Source organism: Bos grunniens, chromosome X (assembly GCF_055505025.1).
Source record: "Bos grunniens cultivar Pamir isolate PY7600 chromosome X, Bosgru_T2T1.0, whole genome shotgun sequence".
Taxonomy (NCBI): Eukaryota; Metazoa; Chordata; class Mammalia; order Artiodactyla; family Bovidae; genus Bos; species Bos grunniens.
Genome location: NC_141194.1, coordinates 138,050,889 through 138,075,325, shown reverse-complemented (window position 1 = coordinate 138,075,325; position 24,437 = coordinate 138,050,889). Strand labels below are relative to the sequence as shown.

Sequence of the window (24,437 nt, the reverse complement as noted above, 5' to 3'; positions counted from 1 at the left end):
GAGTCTGTGCTTTTAAATGGCTAAAAGGCATTTAAGTGGTACGGGACTCTCAAAGAAGTATATGAGTACAGCTCCCTGTGTTCCTGGCTTGGTCTCCACTTAATTTTCCAATTTTCTGTCCCATTCTCTCTCTCTCTCTCACTTTCTCTTTTTTAGCTTGATTGATGAAAGGAGAGCATTTTCAGCCCTTTTAAAAGCTCTGACCTAAGCCTCATCTGCTAATTCACCCCGCTGCCCCCTCCACTGCCCCAACCAATCTCACCTGACCTCAGACCCTTACTGATGCCTTGATGTTTGAACAGTCACAAAGCTCAGAACTTTGTGTGAAAGCCTGCAGACCCCTCTGGAAGCCTCAAGTCATGGTAGGGAAAGGAAAGATGCCAAGGGGGTGTTCGTTGTTAAGCCCCTTGCTACTTCTGTCTCTAGACCTTGGCCTTTATCAAATCAGTCCCATGTGCTGCCTATAGGAAGAGAAGAAATAAAAGAGCTTCCAAACAAGAGTCACAGAATACAAGGCTGCAGCAGCTCTCCTTTGCTACACTGATTTATAGGCAATACCACAAAATTCCTCATGACTGGGGCCAGCTGCCGAGTGATGGACAGTGATAACCAAAGGAGATTTTTGTGAGTTTTCAGAGGCCTAACAAAGTAAGATCCTCCTTATTAGCAGGTGGCTATCTATAGGGCAATGGACAAAACTCTATGTCCTTCCACCCCTAGAATAAATCTCCCTCTGGACCTTGCAGGAAGTCTGTGATGCTTCCTCCCCTTCAAAGTGAGAGTGTGGGGATGTCCCTGGTGGTCCAGTGGTTAAGACTCTGTACGCTGTACTCGCAATGCAGAGTACCTGGGTTTGATCCCTGGTCAGGGAACTAGATCCTGCATGCTGCGACTAAGACCCAGTGCAGCCGAACAAGCAAACAAGAAAAGTGAGAGTGTAATGTTTTCTTGTTGGCCAACATGCCAAGTCAATGTCAATGGGGCAGAGTGTTGCCCATTCTCTCCCCCAACCCCAGGGCCCTGAGTCAAGAGTGGAGATGTTTCGATGAGTCGGGAGTAGTTTGCTGAAAAGTTGCAAATATGCCAGACACACTCCACTTACTTCTCTCTTTAGCCTGGGGACCTGTCTGCCGGTTCAAATTCAGTTGGAAAGAAGGCTTGCAAAGGCTCTTCTGCGGCACAATGGCTTTCATAAATGGATATTTCTCAGGGCATGCCAGCACCAGGACTTCGAGAATGATAATGACCAGTTTTCAAAAAGAATGAGGGGTACGGAACGGTTGTTTGTGGGTAAGTCTTGGTTTCTATGTTTGATAGAGCAGGTGCTTTGCTGTCATGTCAACAGGAGGTGAGGGAAGGTGGTGGCTGAAGCAATTTATCCCACCAAGTACCCAGTGCCTATGGGGGAGGGGACTCGGAGAACCTGTGTCTGAGTCACTGCTGTTCCCTCTTCTTGTCCCTGTTGCCATCATGTGTGTTGTTACAAACCTTGCAAGGCAAACATCAACAAGTGTTGGCGAGGATGTGAGAAAAGGGCCCCATCAGGCTTTATTGCTGGGAATGTAAATTGGTGCAGCCGCTATGCAGAGCAGTATGGAGGTTCTTCAGAAAACTAAAAATAGAATTACCACACAGTCCAGCAATTCCACTCCTGGGTATTTATCTGAAGAATGCAAAAACACTAATTAAAAAAGATATATGCACCCCTAGAACTGGACATGGAACAACAGACTGGTTCCAAATAGGAAAAGGAGTTCATCAAGGCTGTATATTGTCACCCTGCTTCTTTAACTTATATGCAGAGTACATCATGGGAAACGCTGGACTGGAAGAAACACAAACTAGAATCAAGATTGCCGGGAGAAATATCAATCACCTCAGATATGCAGATGACACCACCCTTATGGCAGAAAGTGAAGAGGAACTCAAAAGCCTCTTGATGAAAGTGAAAGAGGAGAGTGAAAAAGTTGGCTTAAAGCTCAACATTCAGAAAACGAAGATCATGGCATCCGGTCCCACCACTTCATGGGAAATAGATGGGGAAACAGTGTCAGACTTTATTTTTTGTGGCTCCAAAATCACTACAGATGGTGACTGCAGCCATGAAATTAAAAGATGCTTACTCCTTGGAATGAAAGTTATGACTAACCTAGACAGCATATTCAAAAGCAGAGACATTACTTTGCCAAAAAAGGTTCGTCTAGTCAAGGCTATGGTTTTTCCTGTGGTCATGTATGGATGTGAGAGTTGGACTGTGAAGAAGGCTGAGCACCGAAGAATTGATGCTTTTGAACTGTGGTGTTGGAGAAGACTCTTGAGAGTCCCTTGGACTGCAAGGAGATCCAACCAGTCCATCCTAAAGGAGATTAGTCCTGAGTGGTCATTGGAAGGACTGATGTTGAAACTGAAACTCCAGTCCTTTGGCCACCTCATGCGAAGAGTTGACTGATTGGAAAAGACTCTGATGCTGGGAGGGATTGGGGGCAAGAGGAGAAGGGGACGACAGAGGATGAGATGGCTGGATGGCATCACTGACTCGATGGACGTGAGTTTGAGTGAACTCCAGGAGTTGGTGATGGACAGGGAGGCCTGGCGTGCTGCGATTCATGGGGTGGCAAAGAGTCCGACATGACTGAGTGACTGATCTGATGTTCATCTCAGCATAATTTATAATAGCCAAGATATGGAAACAACCTAAGTGCTCATTGGCAGATGAATGAATAAAGATGTGATATATATGTGTGTGTGTATATATACACATATTCATACAGTGGAATATTATTCAACCATAAAAAGAATGAAATCTTGCCATTTGCAACATGTATGGACCTTCAGGGTATTATGTTAAGTGAAATAAGTCAGAGAAAGACAAATACTGTATGATTTCACGTGTGTGTGGAACATAAAAAAATCAAACAAGAAAAACAAAGGCATAGCTACAGAGAACAGAATAGTGGTTACAAGACAGGGGAAGGGGGAGGGGGAGGGCAAAATGGGTGAAGGGATCAACTGTAAGGTGACAGAGACTAAATTTTTGGTGGTGAGCATCCTGTGGAGCATACAGAATTAGAAAAATAATGTTGTACACATGAAACTTATATAATGTTACTTCAATAAAAAATACATCTTAAAAAAAAAAAAAAAACCTGTTCAAAATGCCTGGAAGGCCCATCTGAATAGTCATAAGAAGCTTGCACGCTCAATTGACCTGCTGAAGTTAATAGAGCATTTTTGAGCCCTTGGTCTGTCTTTATTCTTAGGTGGCACCTTTACCTATTCTTAGGTAAAGAACCTGCCTGCCAATGCAGGAGACATAAGAGACCCCGGTTTGATCCCTGGGTTGGGAAAAGCCCCTGGACAAGGGCATGGCATGGCTGTCTAGGAAGTAGGGAGAATGACAGTATCATCTCCATTTTTTCTGTTCTTTGTTTTTTTCCCCACGATTCATGGCTTGTAGGATCTTAGTTCCCTGACCAGGGCTCAAACCTGGGCTCTCTGCAGTGGAAGCATAGAGTCTTAACCACTGGACTGCCAGGGAAGTCCCCATCCCCATTTTAATGGTGAGGAGATGGAGACTGAGAGAGGCCTCAAAGTTTCTTTGCAAGGTAGTGTTTGAGTGGTGCCTGACTGCAATCCCAGATATCAGGCTATCTTTCCACTTCTCAAAGTTGCTAGTAGCCCATCCTGCTGTCTCCCTTGCTTTTGGGAGAAGGGAGAGAAGTCTGGTTGCTAGGAAGGGAGGCACCACAGCTGGCATGATGGGTTGTCATGGAGTTGCAGTGGTTATAGGTGTTGACAGCACTAGTAGCTTCTGTGGGTTATCTTATGCCTCACTTTTTTTTTTTTTTCTTTAGCTTCTCCTTTCTAGCCCAGTCCTTCTCTTTCCCCTGGAGTTGGAAAGTCCCTACAGCAACACTCCCACTGCAAACTCCCCTGCCAAACTGGCCAAGGTCCAGCGAAGACAGCATAGACACAGAAATCAGGGAATGTCCTGCAGTGCCTTGTCTTCTAATATAGTTTAAAAAATTACTTATTATTTTTTTCCTCTTTGTTTTGAAATTATTCCTTCCTTCATCCTTTCATCTTTTTTTTTTTTTTTTTTTACAAACACTTGTGTTTTTTACAAACCCTTATTGAAAGGGCTGACTTTCAATAGATCACAATGAGGGAGCTGCCCTGCTACATATGAAATCCCGACCCAGAAACAGGTAGTCTATGAATGGTTTAGCACCAGGTTTTTCATGCAGTGCAGTGCATGATGGGCCAGGGGGTGGCCATCTTTCCCGCTGCACCCCATGTCCCAGGAAAAAGTGCACTGCCTTGTCTTCTAACTTCCTGAGCTAGGTGTCCGGCATGCCTTGCTGATTGCTGATGCTTATGGGGATTAAACCATCCTTTCTGGACCATGGGGTACCTGAAATGGAGGGTTAACAAATTTGAGCTTTATCTTATAGGCAGAGGTTAGCCATGAAATGGTGAATGTGCTGGGAGTTAGAAGGAAACCCTGGGGAAAAGTTGTGCCGTGGGATGATGTTGTAGAAAGAAAAGTAGGAAGTAGGAGCAGCTTTGCAGTATAAACAATGTGAAGGCATCACCTCAGAGGTGTGATCCAAGGGAGACTGTGCCAATTCATCACAATAGCTGGCTCCCCACCTTCCAGCAAATGGTTATGAAGAGCTGGTCACAGCTCTCAAGTGTGCTGTACTTATCTATTTACTTGTCTGCCTTCCCTGCTTTTCTATGAATTTTGAGAGCAAAGGGGCCTAGTTTTATTCCCCAGTTTCCTAGCATATGACAAGAGCTGGAGTAAATACTTGTTTGAATGATGGGAATTTCATAACTTTGCTCACAGATACAGCAAACAAATCCCCACCAAGGACTGCCAATCCTTAGCAGAGTCTTTCCTAATTATATATTAGGCACCTGGGTGGAGCCACTGGGGTCCTGTTTAATGGAGTGAAGCAGGCCTTGACTAGCTAGAGAATAGTTGGCTATGTGGAGTCCTGGTGCCTGGCAGAGGTAGTTTTTTCCCTTAAGGACCTGTTAGCAGTTATTCTGAGGCTTGTTAAAATGGTAAAGAAGACTTTCTTCAAGACTGTTGCAACAGGGGAGAGAGACTGAACTCAGTTCTTAATATAACAAGGATAACAAGCCAATGAGCAGGGTGAGGGGGTAAGTGGATGCAAAATAATCAGGAGGAATTTTATTAGATGTTGCTATGGTCTGAATGTTTGTGTGGCCCCCATTCATATGTTGAAACCCTAATCCCCATTGTAATGGTATCTGGAGGTGGGGCCTTTGGGAGGTGATTAGGTTTAGAGGAGGTCATGAGGATGAGGCCCTCATGATGGGATTAGTGTCCTTATAAGAAGTGGAAGAGAGGCCAGAGCACCTTCCACCCCTCTCCCACATACAGTGAGAAGAAGGTCTGCAAGCCAGGGAAAGGGTTTTCATCAGAAACTGCATCTGTCAACCTCTTGATCTTGGGCTTTCCAGCCTCCAAAACTGTAAGAAATAAATGTTGTTTAATCTACCCAGTTGGTAGTAGCTTGTTACAGCAGCCCTAGCTGACAAAGACAAAATATTTAAAGTGAAAGTCGCTCAGTCGTGTCGACTCTTTGAGACCCCATGGACCAATACCCACCAGGCTCCTCTGTCTATGGGATTCCCAGGCAAGAATACTGGAGTTGGGTAGCCATTTCCATTTCCAGGGATCTTCCTGACCCAGGGATTGAATCTGAGTTTCCTGCATTGCAGGCAGATTCTTTACCGTCTGAGCCACCAGGGAAGCTAAGACAGACTAAAGGTGAGGGAATTCTTGCTAAACTGGCTTAATAACAGGATTATTATTAAGGGAAGCCAAAGACACAGAAATCAAAGATGAGGGATAAAGAACTTGATTAGATATCAGGGTGATCATATATCTCAGGTGAGGGGGATATTCCCCTAAACTGACTTAGAAGGATTCTCTGCAGGCCAAGGACAGGGCTGAAAACGATGCCTAGTTGAAAATAGGGCTTAGAGGAGCCTGACTAAGTTTTGGTCAAGGAGGAAGTCTCTTTCAGGCCTAGTCTGCTGAGGCATAGTTTTGGTCATTATGTCTGGCATCTGCCACACCACTGTGACCTTCATTTGCCCAGGCAAATTTTGCACAGACAGGCGTACTTGGTGAAACCTAAGCTGAAGCCAGTGCTAGTTGGGTGGAACCGTCCATTAGAATCACCCGGGTGCAGCTTTACCCATACCTGAATTAATGTGGAGATGAGGCGGCTATTTAAGAAGGTTTCCTGGCGACTTTCAGTATTAGTCAGGCTGGGGACCCAGGAGTTTACACTATGGATTGACCAAGCGAGTGATAGAAAGGGAATGGGGACTGACTGGTGGAAAAGGGGAGGAGACATGGAGAAGATGGGCGCCGGAGGGCACCCGATGTCTACTTTGCTCTCTTTACCCATAGGCGTGGGTTCTCTCCACATTTGCAGGGTGCCAGAACTTGTGTACTCAGCTAAATAGCAAAGTAAGTGAATAAATAGTGTTTGTAAGGTCTGCCGCTTTTGCTTCTCAGGTCTTTTTTTTTTTTTAACCTCTTTAGAGCCTCTATTCCCTCTCTGACATCTGGGACCCTCACCTTCTCTCTACTCTCTTCTTTCTTTTTTTTGGAGGATAATTGCTTTACAATGTTGTGTTTCTGCTGTACAACAGTAGTGAATCAGCTCTCTGTATAGATATATCCCCTCCCTCTTGAGTCTCCCTACTTCTCACGCCTCTTCTTTTTGAAAGAGGCTGCTCTCTAAGGTGTGTACTTTTGATGAGGCAAATTGGCAATTTTTTGAAAGGGGACAGATCCAAAAGTTAAAGAACTGGATGTACCAAAGTAGGAAAGTCACAGCAGTGGCAAGGTTTTCTGTCTGTGTGTGTGTGTTCGTGTGTGTGCCGAGGTAGAGGGGAAAGAGTCTCTAGGACCCCAACCACTGACACAGAGGTAGCTGCTTTCTTTGCCTGTCCCTCACATTGGGACAGACACTTTGTGCCCTAGATTCCGAGGACTTTTTCGGAGCTATCAGGCACATGTCTACCTTTTACCTAAAAGAACAGAAAAATGAAAGGTTTAAAGCTAAATCCTGATTCTCAGGTAAGATGCAACCCCTACTGAAATAGCACTATGTCAGCAGAACACACTCTCATTGGTTCATTATTAAGCGGGGTCAGGACATTATTTCTGGCAGCTTCTGAAAGCCACAGCCTGTTAGAAAAAAGTCTTCTTCCTGACGGTTGAATACCGCTTGCTCTAGCTCGGCTCTTCTCTAGAGCGCACGTGCTCTCTTTCTCTGTTTTCTTGGGCCTTCTTTTAAAATGCTAATTAAATTTGTTTGATCTCTGCTTCCCCACCCCCCACCCCCCACCCCCAGCTAATTTTGGAGATCAAGAAAGGAAGTTTGATATCTATAAAAGATGTGCCTGTCTTTCCACCTGAGCTACCTTTGTATTTCATTCCGTTTTATTACAGGAAATTGTGCTGGGGCCCTAAACACTAACATCCATAACACTGATTGTATTCTGCATAACAAATTGGATTAGGATAATTACCACACAGATGTTAAAAAACGCTGAATGCAAATCAATGCAATTAGTCATGACTTAATATACTATAATTCACACATTGGAATGTCTTATTGTGATTATACTATTTTAGAACAAAATGCTTTAACAAAAAAAGAGGAAGAATTCTTTTACTCTGGTGCTGCACGTGCTCTGAACGAGAAATTGTTTTATGCTAATTTGGAATTTCACTACTCAGAATTCTTATTAACTAATCAGATCCTTCAATTTCTCTTGCCCCCTTTTATACAGAGAAAGCTGCTTCTTTAGCAAGACAATTTCATGCACAATTCAACTTGAATGCCACCATTATGAACAAAGGAATTTGCACACGGATGCTTTTGACGAACATGGCTTTACAAAAGCAAGACTTGGGTGGTGGGGGGCAGGGCCCCCCTACTGATAGCCGGGACCCTGAAACAAAGCAGACAAAAAGTAAGCAGTTGGAATGAATCGAGTTAGCCAGCAAAAAGGCAGACCTGTCACAAGGGCAGTAGGCTCACAGCTGCCACAAAGGGTTCTGCAGCTTGTGCCTAGCTAGCTAAGGGGACCATGGGGGCTGGAGTCCAGCCCAGGATCCATGCACCAAGCTGCACAGCCAGGTGATCCAAGCAAAGTATTCCTTTTTCTAATTCACACAAAGCTGCCTTATGGATACAAGGCAGAAATCTGGTCAAAGAGAGGCGGGAAGAGTACAATTCTCGTTGCCAGAAACTACAGAAGCTGAGATCTCTGGAGTCTGAGCTGAACTTGAATATAATATCTAATTTTTCTAGTTTATCCTACAGTCCCTCTGCCACCATTTAAAATTTCCCGGGATCTGAGTTTTACACTCTGGAGTGCTTGGTCTTAGTGATAGCTATCTGATTCATGTCAAGTTTTTGCACATCCCCTGAACTGGGGGACCCTTGAGGGTGTGTGTAGAGGGAATCATTTTCCCTCTCTTCTTCTGGGTTCTTGGCTGAGAACCCCCCCTTCCTGTAATAAAAACAGACTAACCCAAGAAAAACAAGTTTAATAACATGTGTGCCTCTTGTATACATGGGAGAGACCAGGAAAACCGAGTTACTCTTTGAAATGGCCCAAGCCACCACCTTAAAGACCATCTCCAGCCAAAGACAAAAGATGGTGTGGGCAGGTGGCCAGTTATGGGAGTATATCAGAAAAAGCACAGAAACAAGGGCAGGCATGGTTGTTATGCAGATTTAGGTCTTGGTCTTCTCCCTTGTGGCTCAGCAGGTAACAAATCCGCCTGCAATGCAGGAGACCTGGTTTCCATCCCTGGGTTGGGAAGATCCCCTGGAGAAGGGAAAGGCAACCTACTCTAGTATTCTGGCCTGGAGAATTCCATGCACTATACAGTCCACGGGGTTGAAAAGAGTTGGACACGACTGAGCGACTTTCACTTCACTTCTCCATTGATAAGAGTTTCTAGAGATTTTGTCATCCTTTCCTTCCCCTTCTTTCCTTCCAGGTACAGAGAGGGAGACGCCTTTACAAATGGAGATTTCCCTTATAAATGTAAACAGCTCTTACAAATGGTACCTTCTGCTCAGTTGGGGCTTCCCTGGTGCCTCAGACAGTAAAGAATCTGCCTGCAATGCTGGAGATCTGGGTTTGATCCCTGGGTTGGGAAGATCTGGAGAAGGAAATGGCAATCCACACCAGTATTCTTTCCTAGGCAATTCCACGGAGAGAGGAGCCTGGTGGGCTATAGTCCATGGGGTTGCAAAGAGTTGGACACAGCTGAACTACTAACACTTTTCTGCTCAGTTTCCTGAACTTTCTCAGTGTCTGCTGTTTAATAATCAGCCTAAAATAATCCTTGTTCCCAAAGGCATATTTTAGGGTGGCAAATTGTGCTCTTCTTCAAGGGCTAGGCTGTGCCATCATCATCCTGTCTGAAGTCTCCCCACCTAGAGTTACCAAATTTAGCAAATAAAAACATACGATGCTCAGTTAATTTGAATTCCAGATATACAACAAATGCTTCTATAAACACATAATAAACATATCCCATGCAATATTTTGGAGATATTTATACTAAAATTAGTGTTGTTTACATGATATTCAACTTTAACTTGGTGTTCTGGGTTTTATCCGGCAATGCCACCCTAGTACAGAGCTTATGGATGAAAATAGATATAGGCCAGTGGTTAACACATTTGAGTGTGCCCAGAATCACCTGGAGGTGATTAAGACACAGACTTCTGGTTCCCGCCTCTGGAGTTTCTGATTCAGCAAGTCTGGAGAGGTGCCCCCCAATTGGAATTTCTAACAAATTCCCAGGTGACTGGGTACTGCTGGTCTGGGACCCTAATTTCAGGAACCACTGCTCTAACACAACCTCAGTAAGTACATCCAATGGGGATAAAGCTCTTGTTGCCAAGTTGATAATAAGGAAGCAGAAAGCTTTGCAGATTGCTTGCAGCAGGGGTTGGAGGCTCCCTGGCAGTGCTCCTTCAAGGAGAATGCAGTCCCCATGCTGCTCTCAGCTACCTCCATGCGTAATCCCTCTGGACTATGTTAGGTTGATGATAAGCAAAATTGTGGTTTGGATTTGTTGCTTCCAGTCTTGTTTGTACCTATGTCGACTTTAAAATCTGTCCCTCCATCCCTTCCTCTTGGTGCCAGTGTTTTTCCATTCTCTAAACCAGGGATGCAAAGACGTTGATTCACTTTTAGGCTTTCTTCCTTTCTTTGGAGCAAGTCATCAGAATGACCCTTTAGTTACAAAAATAGAGATGACTACATGCCCATCGTCATAGGATACTGATACTTACTGGATGGAATGGGGGAGATTTGTATAAGGAGTAGCGGGACTTCTAGTTGATACTGAGATCCTGACCCTTTCTATTTGAGACCCAGAGTTGTTGTAACATAGTCAGGATGCAGGAGGGTAGCCTTGGCCCATTCTAGGGGTTGGTAAAGGGCAACAAAGCCCCAGAGACAAAAAGCACCATGAGAATAGAGACAGATCCTGGTGGCTGGCCTCTGCACTAGGGGGGCCCATGGGACTAGGGGGATTGGGAGACATTTCTGACAAGTCTTTGAGGACAGTGATACCAAACTCTGCCTCAATGAAGCCCCTCCTGGGGACAAGGTTAAGCCACAAGCAAAGATCCATGTGTATGAAAGAGCTAGAGAGCCGCAGCCTACTTTATCCAGAAACATAGGTCTGGGTCAACCACATCCCATCGTCCTTATGGGACGTAACTGGCCTAGCAGTCAAGATCGTATACAGTCATCCCTCCATATCTGTGGGGGATTGATTCTGGGACTCCCTTGGATACAAAAATCTCAGATTCTCAAGTTCCTTATATAAAATGATGTAGTATTTGCATATATCCTTATGCACATCCTCCCCTATACTTTAAATCATCTCTTGATTACTTAGGATACCTAATACAGTGTGAATGTTATGTAAATGGTAGTAAATACAATGTAAATGCTATGTAAATAGTTGTTGAAGCATAGCAAATTCAAGGTTTAGTGTTTGGTACTTTATGGAGGTTTTTTTTCAAATATGTTCAATACGTGATTGGTTGAAGGTGCAGATGTGAAACGCGCTGATACAGAGGGCCAACTGTTGTGGTTTCTGGGACGGTGTCTGATACCTTGTGTTCTAAGGGACCCCAAGATAAAACCTGACTTTCCTGTCAGCATGGGCATAGAAAAACTCAGTCATCATAATTTGGATATTGAAGGAAATGTTAAAATTTGTATTTTGAGTTGGTGAAGCAGCAGGTACTTCTTATGCATATAATATATATGTTGTCTCCTCTCTCCTTTGCTCTCATGGAAGACACGGTTACTTGATCACCGCCCTCTTTGCCATTGAGCCTGGGCATACATTTTGTATCCTTCTGTCATTAGTCAGGGCATTCTTGGTTGCAAGTGACAGAAAAATTTAAATCCTTATCTAGCACTTATTATGTGCCAAGCAGGGTTCTAAAGGCTTTATAAATTTTCAAATGCACAGACTCTTTTAAATGAACCATAGAAGGTAGAGTTATTATTCCAATTTTACAGATTAAGCAAAAAGGGGATTTTTTTTTTTTTTTTAGTATGGATTCAGGAGTGTCTCACAAAACCCAAGTGAATGTAAGTGAACTTCAGAGATGTACTAGGACTATGGGATAAAAACCATCTTTCTACCACTTGTTTCTGTACCTCTCTGTGCTGTGCTCATTTTTCCCTCTGACATTAGATTAGCTTTCTCTTTCTAGTATGGAGGAAAATATGATGGCTAATACCACCCAAGTTTTACACATTTTGGATCTGACCATCCAGAGAGAGAAACTGATCTCTCAGTTCAATAACGTCCTTGAAGGGAATTGATTAGCTCAATTTGATTAGGTGTCCAGCCAGGGATCCAGTCTCCTGGGGATAAATTTTGCTAAGCAAATGTAACTCATAAAAGAGGGATATACAAAACCATAGAGAAAGGGCTCCAAGTCCTATTGTAGGAAGAGGTAGTTTCTACTGATACCATATAAACAGAGGGAGGGAATGAAAAAGTCCTTGAATATTGGGAAGACAACAGCTGTCCACAAAACCTTAACCCACCATTCCGTCTGTCTTCTACCAAGTGATCAGAAGTGATACATGGTATTCTTGTCATCTCTGCTCTGACCTCCTCCCTCTGGTACAGGTAATGCAGTGATAGCCTCATTTATACTCATTGCATTGATCTAAAGGGAGGTCCATACCATTTCTGTCCTTTACTGAGCCCATCTTTGCATGAAATGTTCCCTTGGTATCTCTAATTTTCTTGAAGAGATCTCTAGTCTTTCCCATTCTGTTGTTTTCCTCTATTTCTTTGCATTGATCACTGAGGAAGGCTTTCTTATCTCTCCTTGCTATTCTTTGGAACTCTGCATTCAGATGCTTATATCTTTCCTTTTCTCCTTCGCTTTCGCTTCTCTTCTTTTCACAGCTATTTGTAAGGCCTCCCCAGACAGCCATTTTGCTTTTTTGCATTTCTTTTCCATGGGGATGGTCTTGATCCCTGTCTCCTGTACAATGTCATGAACCTCCGTCCATAGTTCATCAGGCACTCTATCTATCAGATCTAGTCCCTTAAATCTATTTCTCACTTCCATTGTATAATCATAAGGGATTTGGTTTAGGTCATACCTGAATGGTCTAGTGGTTTTCCCTACTTTCTTCAATTTAAGTCTGAATTTGGCAATAAGGAGTTCATGATCTGAGGCACACTCAGCTCCTGGTCTTGTTTTTGCTGACTGTATAGAGCTTCTCCATCTTTGGCTGCAAAGAATATAATCAGTCTGATTTTGGTGTTGACCATCTGGTGATGTCCATGTGTAGAGTCTTCTCTTGTGTTGTTGGAAGAGGGTGTTTGCTATGACCAGTGCATTCTCTTGGCAAAACTCTTGCCTTTGCCCTGCTTTATTCCGTACTCCAAGGCCAAATTTGCCTGTTACTCCAGGTGTTTCTTAACTTCCTACTTTTAGCCTTTGTCTGTGTGGATCACAATAAACTGTGGAAAATTCTGAAAGAGATGGGAATACCAGACCACCTGACCTGCCTCTTGAGAAACCTGTATGCAGGTCAGGAAGCAATAGTTAAAACTGGACATGGAACAACAGACTTGTTCCAAATAGGAAAAGGAGTATGTCAAGGCTGTATATTGTCACCCTGCTTATTTAACTTATATGCAGAGTACATCATGAGAAGTGCTGGGCTGGAAGAAACACAAGCTGGAATCAAGATTGCTGGGAGAAATATCAATAACCTCAGATATGCAGATGACACCACCCTTATGGCAGAAAGTGAAAAGGAACTAAAAAGGCTCTTGATGAAAGTGAAAGAGGAGAGTGAAAAACTTGGCTTAAAGCTCACCATTCAGAAAACGAAGATCATGGCATCAGGTCCCATCACTTCATGGGAAATAGATGGGGAAACAGTGGAAACAGTGGCAGACTTTATTTTCCTGGGTTCCAAAATCACTGCAGATGGTGATTGCAGCCATGAAATTAAAAGACGCTTACTTCTTGGAAGGAAAGTTATGACCAACCCAGATAGCATACTAAAAAGCAGAGACATTACTTTGCCAACAAAGGTCCATCTAGTCAAGGCTATGGTTTTTCCAGTGGTCATGTATGGATGTGAGAGTTGGACTGTGAAGAAAGCTGAGCGCTGAAGAATTGATGCTTTTGAATTGTGATGCTGGAGAAAATTCTTGAGAGTCCCTTGGACTGCAAGGAGATCCAACCAGTCCATCCTAAGGGAAATCAGTCCTGAATGTTCATTGGAAGGACTGATGCTGAAGCTGAAACTCCAATACTTTGGCTACCTCATGTGAAGAGTTGACTCATTTGAAAAGACCCTGATGCTGGGAAAGATTGAGGGCAGGGGGAGAAAGGGATGAAAGAGGATGAGATGGCTGGATGGCATCACCGACTCGATGGACATGAGTTTGGGCGGACTCTGGGAGTTGGTGATGGACAGGGAGGCCTGGCGTTCTGCGGTTCATGGGGTTGCAAAGAGTCGGACACGACTGAGCGACTGAACTAACAAACTAAAGGGAGGATCCTCATGTCTGTTCCAGGTTGCCCCTGCTCTCTGCCCATGTGGCCCTTTTCTGTCCATGTCCAATACTGCTTGATGTCACCCTGCAAGTGAACTCAGTCGAGTGAATGCACTTCTAGTGAGCTTTTCTTAGACACGGTGATAGAGCTGTTATGGAAAAGGAAATCACACCAGATAGCGATATGGCAATTAGAGGAGTGTGGCAGGGTGGATGTGTGAAGAACGTTTGGCCTGTCTGGAAATTTAGGCAGGACCTCAGAGGGTATTAGTTAGGTCCAGAAGCTGAATTTTGTCAAAGATGCTTAGAGGTCAGTAATCTCCTGGGGATGGCTTCATGCTAACCAAATCTAAATCACAAGCAATAGAGATCCAAAGCCAGAATTCCAACTTATTCATTTTCAGGGGTACAGATAACTGTTAATTAGATTGGAGTTGGCATGTCAGCCTGTCAGGCCAGATTTGAAAGGGAAGCTTAATGATAGGTGAAGGTTCTTTGGGGCACATGGAATGAGAAGTAGGGGAATTCCTTGAATTATCTCAATGGCATCTGCCATCCACCTGTGCTAGCCCCACCCTAGGAATAGATCAGAGAACAAAAACTAAACACTCATATTCGTTTATGAGAATGAGTTTTCCTGGACCAGTTGAGCAACAATTGAGAGTTTCTGGTTCTTTGACTCACCACCTTCTAGATCTCTACGCTAACCTCTTCTTTGGTTAACACATTTATCTTCAGCTTCAGTCAAATTGTGCAGTAGTCACCTCAAATGTGTGTTCTGAGAAAGGAACCTAGTTCTGCAGGATGCTCACTGATGGCTGCAGCTCAAAATTTTTACCAAGTCAACATGCATTAAACTTAAATAGGTTTCTTTTCCATAGAATTTCTCAGAGCCTTTAGTGAACTAACATGCACTGTGAATTTCCGAAAGAAGCCTGGAGGCCACAGATTTATTCGACCACTTAGTTGTATTTTTCCAAAGAAATCAGGACAGCAAATATATTGGTTTACTACTGTTGCTGGAACAAGTCAGCATAGACTTAGGGGCTTGAAATGACAGAAATCTATTATCTTACAGTTCTATAGTTCAGAAGTCCTGAAATCAAGGTGTCATCAGGGCTGTCTTCCTTCGGGAGACTCAAAGGGGAGAATCTGCTTGCTTTTCCAGCTTCTAGAGGCCATCCACATTCCTTCTACATCTTCAAAGCCATAGCACACCATCTTCAAATCCCTCCCTTTCCCCCTCTCTACTTGTCATAACATCTTCTGATTCTGATACTTCTGCCTCACTCTTATAAGGACTCTTATGATTCAGGGTAATCTTCTCAAGATATTTAACTGAATCACACTTGCAAGATACTTTTTGCCATGTGACTTAACATGTTCCTGTTTTGGGGATTACATATCTTTACTGGGTGGTGGGGTCATTATTTTACCTACCACAGGGAACAAAGGGAAACTGGACTATGTTATTAAACATGGTAATGTTAGTATAATTATTATCTTTGAAGACTGTGCTAAAGTCACACTTCATTGGATTTAGGGAGTTGCTGGCATTTCTCAGATGACTGTTTAGAGGTTAGAATAGGCAGGATTCTCAAAGGGTACTTCGTACCTTGCACTTCCCTGGTGGCTCAGCAGTAAATAATCTGCCTGCAATGCAGGAGATGTGGATTTGATCCCTGGGTTTGGAAGATCTCCTGGAGAAGGAAATGGCAACCCACTCCAGTATTCTTGCCTGGAGAATCCCATGGACAGAGGAGCCTGGCGGGCTACAGTCCATGGGGTCGCAAAGGGTCAGACATGACTTAGTGACTAAAAAACAACTTCCTACCTATAAGATCTAATGCTCTTTTCTTGTGGGGCAGTGGCAAAAGCTCCTGGATGGAAAAAGAGAAAGGGCTTGTGCACTGCAGAAGGGGACTTTCCCCAAGACTCCTTCCCAGAAACATGCTGTTCTCAGAGACCAAAGTCATGCAGAGGAATTCCATGGCAATGGGTTAAGGTTACTTGTTTAATCGAAAGTACAGATAACCTATTATTTGAAATGGAAATTAGGGCTCCAGAATGTCTTATATGAGAGTGTTACCATGCTGGGAAACCCCCTGTTTGACTTGTGAGCAAGAAAGTAAGGCTGTGAGCAGGTGACCTTTTCATGCCACCCGGACAGGTGCTGTTCTGTGTTTGCAGAAATTGACACCCAAAGTTCTTCACTTTCCTGAAGAAAAAACTTGATCTTTTTTTTTTCTTCCTCTAAAGATATATTAACACTTAATGATGGTGATAATTCTTGACTTTGATCTAGTTTCTGTTGGGTGTGGGGTCCCCAGTGCTGATGATGTCACCAGAAACCAACCTGAAGTTATTGAGATTCTGTTAAACACTACTTTGACTCCTTAGGCACCTGATTGTGCCAGATTCCATTGCAGAGGATGAGTGACAGGCTGTTGAGAAATAATTCTATGTGAGCCTTTGGGTCTGCTTGGGAAAATACATACCAAAAGTTTCTAGGCATTTCTTTCTCTCCAAATCTCAATAACCTTTTCTTCACTCCCATGTTTTTCTTCTTGTGCCCACAGACTACCACTAACTTATTAGATTTTGAAAATATTTTGGCTCCATTGACCAAGCCCTGTGGTAGTTTTCCTTCTATCCCTTTCCCTGCACCTCTGGGACTTCTAGTTCTCTCCTTTCTTCATTCTCACTGTGGATTCTCCTGAAGACACAGTCATCGGCACTCTCCTGTTTATGAGCTCTTTCATCCACCCATCAAACTTTTAAAAAGTATTTATTTATTTATGTTTGGAGTTTTAAATTGTACTCTGGGGATACAGAAACGTATTAGATACAATTCTTGTTTTCTGAGAATTCAAACTCAGGAAAGAGACAGGCAGGAAGTCAGTGAACACAATATAGTGTTACATTTACTATGAAATATATATGAAAACTTTTAATGGAAATCCGTGGCAGAGGCACCTATATATGTGTTTCCAAGTGGGATGCTTTCAGCTGCAAGTAACAGAAAACTCAAGATGATGTAAACCATAAGGACAAATATTATTTCTTATAAAAAGATATCTAAAGGTAGAGAGGTCCCAGAATTGTTCTATTCACTAGTTCAAGGACCTCATTAAGAACCTAGGAATTTTCCATCTTTTCATCTGCTGTCTTTAGTATATCCCTTTCAGAACTGCAAGATGGTTGTAGCAGTTCCACATATTACATGTAGAAGTGATGATGTTCATCTTAAAAAAGGTGTTTCCTGTAGTGTGTTTAATTTAATGAATAAGAAAAACCTGTCTTCCATGCCGCCACCTAACTTCCCCTCGGGACCCATCAGCTACAATTACCTAAGTCAGTTACTGACAAAGGGAATGAAACTACCATGATTGGTTTAGACAAGTGGGTCTCAACTTTGGCAGCACATAAGAATCACCTTGTAGAGCTTTTCAGAAGCTTTGGAAGCTTTAGAAGCTTTTTAGAACCCATGCCCCAGCACCTCTTAGAGCAATTAAATCAGAATCCCTGACTGTAGGATCTGGGCATCAATGGTTTTAAAGTTCCCCAGATGACTCCCCTGTGCAGCCAAGGTTGAGAACCATTCACCTAGATGACTCCCTCTGATTTTTTTTCCTCTGGAGCAGAGGCATGCCTAGGTTCCCTTAAAAACCCAAGTGTCTGCTCTAGGACAGGAGAAGGCAATGGCCACCCACTCCAGCACTCTTGTCTGGGAAATCCCATGGACAGAGGAACCTGGTAGGCTGCAGTCCATGGGGTCACGAAGAGTCAGACACGACTGAGCGACTTCACTTTCACTTTTCACTTTCATGCATTGGAGAAGGAAATGGCAACCCACTCCAGTGTTCTTGCCTGGAGAATTCCAGGGATGGGAGCCTGGTGGGCTGCCATCTATGGGGTCGCACAGAGTCGGACACGACTGACGTGACTTAGCAGCTGCAGCAGCTTTAGGACAAAACTGGGATTCTGTAAGGAAGGAAGAAATGAAGAATAGCTTTGTCATATAGCAAATATGTCAAATAGCAAATCACAATATCTTACATAGTAACTAATCAACATTCATGATTTCAACTAGCACTTTTGTGTGGAGACTGACACTTCTGGCTCTGACCTCATCTGAGCTCTTGACCTACTTCTTCAACTGTCTCCTGGCATTTATACTTGGACTTTTGTCTGCACCTCAATCTCGATTTGCTCCAAACCAAGTGTTCCAGCCTGCTTTCCATCCTGATGACATTATTTCTATAATATCATGTGGTAGCAGCTTTCTCAGAGTACATCAGGCTTAAATTCTTGGCATCTTTTCTTATCTGTCCCTTTACCCCTATTTTTTAAGTCGTCCTGTTTTTTTCCTCCCCTTGAAACATTTTAATTCTACTCCATCATATCATCTTATATCCTGGTTCAGGCTGTCCTACAGCACTGCATGCTTCCATTCTGTAACAGCTACCTAGCTGGTTTCCTGATTCCACTCTTTCACTCTTTCTGGTCATTCTGTGTATTTCTATAGCTTCATATTCTTAAGGCACTGTCTTCATCATGTGATTCGTCACAAAGACTTTTGATGGTTAAATTCTTATCTGTTTTAAAGGCCCTTCAAATTCCAAGCCCCCCACATCTTTGAAGGCCCCTGGTTCAAGCCCTAGCTCCTCCAGGAAGCATCTTCTTTTTACTCCAATCTTCCTGCATTCAGACAGCTCTTGGTTGAACTCCCGACTCTGCTACTTACTACCTACGTTTCCTGGGCAATTTGCACAAACTTGGTTATAGTTTCCTCATCTGTGCAGTGGGACTAACACTAGTTTCTACCTCATAGGGTTATAAGAAAGATTAAATGAGTTCTTTTTCTCCCTCCCTCTTTTCTGACCTCTCATGTTGCCTACTCTTTACTACATAACTTTGACTTTTATTTATCTAATGCCCTCTACCCTGGCCTCATTGTTTCATGGATACAAGTATCTTTTCTCCCCAGCTTGATACTAAAGCTCTTTTAAGGGGAGGCACTGTACTTGCCACTTCTCTCTGATGCCCTCTGAATTCTCTTATTGTACACTGAGCCAATACAGAAGGTATTCCACATGTGCTTGCCAATTTTCTAAGTATTAAGTGTTAGTCGCTCAGTCATGTCTGACTCTTTGCAGCTCCACGGACTGTAGCCTGCCAGGCTCCTCTGTCCATGGAATTCTCCAGGCAAGAATACTGGAATGGGTAGCCATCCCCTTCTCCAGGGGATCTTCCTGACCCAGGGATCGAACCTGGGTCTCCTGCATCACAGTCAGAGTCTTTACCACTGAGCCACCAGGGAAGCCCAGAAGTATTAAGTAGCACAAACTAAAAGTACTATAGAAGCTGGGAAGAAAGAATTGTCTGCAGCTTAAGGGGATGGAACTTTCATGCAGAATACTTCCTTTTTGCTACCTCCCTTCTGGTCAGTAGCTTTCATGCTTGCTTCCCACCACTAAGTTTCAACGCCAGGATCTTATTTGGATGGAAGAATCTCCATCCCAGTTTGTATTGCTTCCACCCTTGGGTCAAGATGGAGGCCTGAATTACTGTGGCACTGAGCCTGCATTCAGCGGCCAGTTCATCACATCAGTAAAGACCAATGGCTTTGGCTTCCGGTAGGGTGGGGTGTTTGTATAGTGGTGGTATGGTTTTTTCCTTTGAATCTCTATTTAGTGGTTGCCTCTGAGTGTTACCAAAGTTGTTGCAAGATGATATTGCAAATGGAGATTAAGAAAATGTGACTCTGGGAATTTTCTGGCGGTCCAGTGATTAGGACTCCATGTTCTTACTGTGGAGGGCCCGGGTTCAAGTCCTGGTTGGTGAGATCCCACAAGCTTTATGGTGTGGCCCCCCTACCCCCCCAAAAAAAGTGTGACTCTTTGGAGAAAAATGTGTCATGTGTTTCGTTCTGTGGCTTTACACTGTTTGGTTTCTTTTGTTTAGTTGTTTGCTTGTTTATCTCGATTGTGATATTCTCTTTGTTTCAGATGGAACCCATTTGAATCTGAATCTATGAAATTGGAAGTTGAGTTGAAAAAAGCTTAGGAAGAGAATTAGAAGACCTGAGTCTGTGTCTACCTTTAGCCAAGTAACTTCTTTTCACTGTGCCTCAGTTTCCTCATCAGTGAAATAAGAATAAGGCCTGCTTTACCTATCTCACACTGATGTGGAGAGAATAAGATGATTAGCATGTGTGAGCATGCTTAGGAATGTGAAAAGCCTTAACAAATTTAGGACGTATTATTTTAAATGGAGTTTAAACACATTCTGGCTTCAGGGGCACATTCTTGAACCACTGGGAGCTGGTAAATTTGCTTGTGTGATTAAGCATAAGATTTATATTATTGTCTAAAGGAATCTGATGACTTCTAAAATTCTCCTTATAGTGTTTATGGTTCTGCATGTGTGGTGGTGGTGGTGGGCTTCTGAAACCTGTACTCCATATGATTTTACTTGGTCAGAGACATGTAATTTATTTAGAAACTCTCTTTTTTGCATTATAATAAATCATACCCCTCCCTTGCCACTGCTTTTGCAGGTTTAAATGTCACAACTGAATTCATTTTGAAGTATAATAACAATATTTAACATTATTTGCCACTTACCATGTATTACAAACTGCCCTTAGTCAATTTAGTTATATCTGTGTTTATTTGTTTGGAGATAATGGTAGCTGGCAAACAAGTCTGAGTTTGAGGTGGGTGAGGGTCTTACTTTTCACAATCTCCCTATGAGGTTATAATGGAAGCAAGTCTTGGATGAAATTTTGTCATACACATTAACATTCATTAAGTGAATATTCATTAATAGCAGTGACAGAATATTTCATGCAACTTGTTCTGTAAGCTTGATAATGTCCCAGCGATTAATGTCCTGTCATTTAAAAGGCTTTGACCACAACATGCCTAAGAAAGGTCACAGGAAGAAGATACAACCGCATTTCAGAAGCTAGATTTAAAAAAATTATTCCTTTTGTTAAGGTAAAATTCACACATCAAAAAATTAACCATTAATCATTATAAAGTGTACAATTGATGACATGGTGCATTCATAATATTGTGTAAGCATCACCACTAATTCCAGAGCATTTCATCATCCTCAAAGAAAATCTCATATATATTAAGAAGTCATTCCCCATTCACCTTCTCCCTCCTCCCTTCCTAGTTAATTAATTTTTACTGAAGTATAGTTGATTTACCATGTTGTGGTACTTTCAGCTGTATGCTGCTGCTGCTGCTAAGTCACTTCAGTCGTGTCTGATTCTGTGCGACCCCACAGACGGCAGCCCACCAGTCTCCCCCGTCCCTGGGATTCTCCAGGCAAGAACACTGGAGTGGGTTGCCATTTCCTTCTCCAATGCAGGAAAGTGAAAAGTGAAAGTGAAGTCGCTCAGTCGTGTCCGACTCTTCGCGACCCCATGGACTGCAGCCCACCAGCCTCTTCCATCCATGGGATTTTCCAGGCAAGAGTACTGGAGTGGGGTGCCATCGCCTTCTCCAATTCAGCTGTATAGCAAAGGTTTAAGTTGTACATATACATACTTTTTATATTCTTTTCCATTATGGTTTGTCACAGGATGTTGAATATATTTCCCTGTGTATATTCCACAGTTTTTAATCTATTGATTTGGCCATTTGAGTTGTTTCTACATTTTAGCTATTGTGATTGGTGCTGCTACTAACATTCATGTGCAAGCATTTGATTTGAGTATCTGTTTTTAATTCTTTGAGGTGTATTCCTAGGAGTGGAACTGCTGGATCATATGGTAATTTTACGTTTAACTTCTTGAGAAATTGCCAAACTGCTCTCTACTGGACTGCAACATTTTGCATTCTCACCAGCAATGTATATGGGTTCCTGTTTCTCCACATCCTCACCAACTCTTGTTATTTTCTGTTTTTGTTTGTGTTTTATCTTAATTATAACTATCCTAATGGGCATAAAGTGGTGTCTCATTGTGGTTTTAATTTGCATTCCTCTATGATTAATGATGTTGAACATCTCCTCATGTGTTTGTTAGTCATTTGTATATCTTCCTTGGATAAATGTCTATTCAGATCCTTTGCCCATTTTTTTCATTGGGTTTTTTCTCATTTGGTTGTTGGGTTAGACATTTTCTGTTCTTCAGTTCTTCCATCACTACCATCTTTTATGGTTAGCTGATTTGTTTCTAGAGTACAATTTTGATTTCCTTCTCATCTGTTTTCCCCTGTATATTTTGTTTTTTAAAAAAATTATTTATTATTTAACTGCACTGAGTCTTAGATGAGGTAACAATCTCTGAGTTGCAGCATGCAAACCCTTAATTGCAGCATGTGGGATCCAGTTCCTTGACCAGGGAATGAATCCCCTATATTTTTTAAAGTTTTTTCCTTAGAGGTTACCCTAGAGATTACAATTAATATGTTAATTTTATACTAATAAAATTTGAATACTAATTTAGTATTAATAAAATGAATAGTATACAGAAACTGTTCCTTTACATCTGTGCCCCTGCATTGTGTCGTTATTTTCACAAATTACATTTTTATATATTGTGTGCCCATTAATGTGGCTTTGTAATTATTATTTTATACATTTATCTTTTAAATCAATGGGAACAAAAAATGATAAAAGGAGTTAGAAATCATATATGCAATATCACCAGCTTTTCTGCTTACCTATGTATCTTCCTTTACTAGTGATCTTTATTTCATTATGTATTTTTGGATTATTATCTGATGCTCTTTTGTTTTATTCTGTAGGATTCACCTTAATATTTCTTATATGGCAGGTTTACTGGTGATGAACTTCCTCAGCTTTTGTTTATCTGGGACTGCCTTAATTTTTCCTTCATTTTTGAAGGATAGTTTTGCTAGATGTAGGAAGATTGGAGTACATTATTTTTCTTTCAAAACTTTAAGTATGTCATCCTACTTCCCCCATGGGTTCTGAAGAGACATTGACTGCTAATCTTTTGAGGCTCTCTCATATGTGATGGGCTGCTTCTCTCTTTGTCTTTTGACAATTTGACTATTTTGTTTCTTTCTGTGAAGCTCCTTGAATTTATCATGGCTGGATTTAGTTAAGCTTGCATCTGCACATTCATGGTTTTCATCCAATTTGGGAAGTTTTTGGCTATATCTCCAACATTCTTTGTGCTCCTTTCTGTCTCTACTTTCCTTCTGCGAATCTGTTTATGCATATGTTGGTACATACTAGATGGTATCCCACAGGCCTCTTAGGCTCTATTGATTTTTCTTTATTCTTTTCTCTTTCTGCTTCTCTGACAATAATCTCAACTGACCTATCTTTAAGTTTGCTATTCTTTCTTCCACTTCCTCAATCAACTGCTAAATCCTCTAGTGAATTTTTCATTTATTTCTATTTGGTTTTTTATGATTTCTATCTCTTCACTGATATTCTCTATTTGTTGAACATTCTTCTACTGGTTTGCTTTAGTTCTTTGTCCATATTTGACAATTCACTGAAAATCTTTGTCTATTAAGTCCAATACCTAGGCTTCCTAAGGAATGGTTTCATTTTTTCCCCCGTTGATGGGATGTAGTTTCCTGTATCTTTGCATCCCTCAGAAATTTTTTGTTGTTGTTGAAAACTGGGCATTTTGAATATTATAGTGTGGCAATTCTGGAAACCAGATATTCCACCCTGCCGAGAATTTGTCGCTGTTGCCTTTTGTGGGTTTTTCTAAACTACTTTTGTAAAATCTGTATTCTTTGTTATTTGTGGCCCTGAAGCCTGTGTTCTGTTAGTCTAGTGGTCAGCTGATGTTTTGACAGAGTTACCTTAAATGCTCACAGCCAACAAAAGATAAAAGGAAGAAAAGATAATGAAGAAAGAAAAAGAAGTACTCTCCTAGTATTTGCAGATTGATTCTGTGTTGGGGTACTCCTTTAATGCTTAGCCAAGGTGTTTACAACTCTAAGTCGTTACTTCTTGTACAGAGCTTGAAGGCTAGCCAGATGTTAAAATTCAGGGTCTTCTCTGGCCTTTTGTGAATATGCATCCTAAATAGGGCATGTTTGTGCATTCCTCAATTCCTTGGTATTTATGGGAGCTTGTTAAAGCCTTTATTCTCACATGTAGCTCCTTTCCCAACATCTTCCTTTCAAGACTTCTTTGTCTGTTTCTTGTTTTAGGTGTCGTCCCTTTCCCCAAACTGCTTCAGCTAATGCCTGTGCCTTTTTTAATGCTTTTGCCCAGTAAAATCTGCCCCAGCACTGGCAACTCAGAGTTGGGTAAAACAAAGGGTATGGGTTCT

General features: G+C 42.2%; 1 long non-coding RNA gene across 5 annotated transcripts; it reads left to right on the top strand.

The window, feature by feature from the left end:
* On the top strand, positions 1-23,270 carry LOC147341479 (uncharacterized). 5 transcript variants are annotated; one of them, XR_015159093.1, is made up of 5 exons: positions 1-624; positions 1,115-1,290; positions 3,855-5,172; positions 20,164-20,264; positions 21,394-23,270. It is a non-coding gene; the product is annotated as an uncharacterized LOC147341479 (long non-coding RNA). The 5 variants fall into 5 exon arrangements; XR_015159089.1 differs by having other exon boundaries at positions 1-648; positions 21,394-23,268; XR_015159091.1 differs by lacking the exon at positions 3,855-5,172 and having other exon boundaries at positions 36-648; positions 21,394-23,267.
* Positions 23,271-24,437: the final 1,167 nt, after the last annotated feature.